Raw genomic sequence first — 3,037 nt, 5'->3', positions numbered from 1 at the left:
TTTGGAAGTACTCTATTACATGGATTGAATGGTTACCTAGTGGATCGCCATATATAATTTTACCTTCTTGTTTAATCAACAATAACTCATTGAATCCTTTAACAATATCTATACATGATGGATAATACAAAATACAGTTTTCCCCATGTCCATTGAACTCCTAAATGTGTGCATCACAATATATTTCCACTAGAATTAGGGAACAAATCCCTAAACAAACATTGTGTTCACGTATTCAGTTCATGTAGGTGTGTAAAATGATAAAAAATCATCTTGGAATTTCCTCTACATTCTGATGCACTATCATAAGATTGGTACGAGAGCATCAAATCATTTTCTTCTATAGTATTGTCATAACCATTAATACTTGAAATGATCTCTATCTTCGATGTATCAATTTTTCACTGCAACTTTTAATCTATAGTATATCAAACTTGAGCGTTTTTGGTCCAATTCATTTACTCTAAGTTGTTAATGCTTCCTTTCTCATTCTTGTCATTTGAAATCTAACATTGCGGTGGTCTAATTAATGCCCTATGCATCATATGCCTATTATGTAATGTAACATACACTACCTTATAATATTCCAGATTCTGAAGACATTGTAACATCCTTGTCATCTAGCATCTAGCCTTTTGGAAATATACGTAACATCCTCTGCATCCATTGACCATTGACCATGTCATACACGTACCTCTCTCATCCTCCGGTGATAATATATTTCACTATCATTGATATTATTATACTAAGGATAGGAACCAAATGGTAGTATTCGTTGATACCACAACATGATATGGATTACAAGCTACCATTTCATAATGAAGTTACAATGGGAGTGACTATTTCATACAACAAAAGAAAATTTTGCACCTTCATAACAAGTAATTAAGAGTAACTAATGAGTAGAAACAATTAAGTTTAATTTTGATAACTATAATGTGTGGGACCATTTCTGAGAATGTTGTCAATAATAGAGGAATGTCAACTTGATACCCCACAACTACAAAACTTTTAGCAGGAAAAGTGGCACATATTTCAAGAAGGATTTGGTGATCGAAGTGCTTCATTCCCTTTAATATTAATGTAAAACATTGTGTGTCTAGACGCTATCGATTTCCAAGGTTGAGCATCATTAGTGTCGGTCTCTCATCTTTGGACGCCACCTTTGACACACTTTGTTCTCTTTCCCTTATGCCTTGTCTTACACACCCCTTTTCAATATCTTTTTCATTGTTTGCTAATATTCATCTGCAATCTCAGTATTAATTTCCTACACCTCAATACAAAGTTTTATTTGACTTCCAACTGTCCCTTCCAACTTTATAACCTTGGATACCATGAGAATTTTCATGCTCTTTCCTTTGGAAATTTTGCTTCAACACTAGTTAAGAACATATACCATAGGATCACAGTGAGCTCAACTTCATTAATGGAAATTTTGAGAGCCTTGTTTCAATGCCATTATTTTGGTCAACTATCATTTTAAAGGATCTTGACCTTTTAAAGAACCTTTTCTTTTCCTCCATCTTGTAACTTTGGAATGCTTATAAGTCTCTGCACTAGTTATTTTCTCTATGTTGGAGTCTCATCTATGTTTATTACATAGTGTTAATGTTGGAAATACTATGAGAAACATATTTCCATATAGTGTAATGGTTCTTTTTATCAAAACAATGTTCCTTTCACTTTTCTCAAATTATTGTAAGAGATGGAAGTCTTTGTGGTTCATTTAAATGATGTGAAACATATGACAAGTCCTTCTGATGATGAGGATTGGAAATGGGCAAGCCAACCATGTTATTTGGTATTTACTGACCCCCCAACAATAGAAGAAATTATTTTACCTTCTCTAGTGCCTTGATACAAGAGTGTAAGTTGACTTGTTCCCTAACTGCGTAAAGGGACAACGAACTAGGGTCCTGTGAGATTGTCGCCATTTGATTGGACATCTACTTCCTCCATGTAATTATTGTCTCCATATCCCTTATCATGTTCTTATGCAACAAATTTTTCATTTCTATAATGAAATGGATTTCGTTTCCCATCATTGTGCATGTAATGTATATGCATATTTCCACTATCTACTCCCTGAAATTGGGCTCCTTGATACTTGTGAGGATCTCCCTTTTTTTGGCCTTGCATCAATATCCCATGTAGAGGGATGTGATATAAAAACATGGTTCAAGGCTTGCTGATCAAGATAGAAACTATCATTCTGGTGGTGGTTATGAATAACTTCAGGCCTTAGAGAAATATTATCTATATATGACATGTTTCTCGCATATCTATGCATAGTTTAGCTAGAATAATCAAGTAGATTTCATCTATCATTAGTCGTAGCTTCCATAGAAAATGCAATGTACAATTTGATTTCAAATTATTGATTGTGGTAGGTCACAAATATCCTTGAGTTTATTATTTTGGTCATGATAATGAATCGGGTTCAAAGCCTCATAAAAAAAGTTCCCCTCGTAGTAATGTGGTCCATCAAATCTTCCTAAGGCACGAGGTTGTCTTAATGTATTAATAATTGGTAGTGTGCTAATGTGAAGGTGTTGTTAATGTTGGAAACACTCCACACCTTCTTTTGTTTATCTCCTTATGAATTATTTCATGATGGGTTGATAATGATATAAGTCTACTTGGATCATGTTGTGAGTCCCCATATGTAATTAAATTGAAAATATTAGAATTCAGGACTTCTTTCATTCCTTATACGCATGTCATTTCCTCTGCAATATCATTAGTGCAACTTTCTATTACGAATTTTCAATTTTTTATCTCATTTTTATCAGGCAAGTTCTTCAATGCCCATACTACACCACTCATACCTCATCAATTATTTTTACATGCAAAATCGAAATACAACCTCCTCAAACACAAAGAATTTAGTAGAATTTATCTTCCCCTATGCAATACAATCTCTGCTTGAGATTATGATTCTATAATACTAACTAACATATTTTGATTTCTTGAGCAGCTCCCCCTAAGGCCATGTTGACTTCAATTTGTCATTGAAGTCACATGTTGGTCTTTC

General features: G+C 33.8%; 1 pseudogene; it reads right to left on the bottom strand.

The window, feature by feature from the left end:
* Positions 1 to 1,598: 1,598 nt before the first annotated feature.
* LOC149216200 (uncharacterized) lies at positions 1,599 to 2,178 on the bottom strand (annotated as a pseudogene).
* Positions 2,179 to 3,037: the final 859 nt, after the last annotated feature.

This window comes from Pinus tabuliformis, chromosome 1_1 (genome assembly GCF_031772625.1).
Source record: "Pinus tabuliformis cultivar Carrire ecotype Pingquan chromosome 1_1, CPIR1, whole genome shotgun sequence".
Taxonomy (NCBI): domain Eukaryota; kingdom Viridiplantae; phylum Streptophyta; class Pinopsida; order Pinales; family Pinaceae; genus Pinus; species Pinus tabuliformis.
Note: the sequence above shows the minus strand (reverse complement) of the source record. Positions and strands in the feature narration are given on the sequence as shown.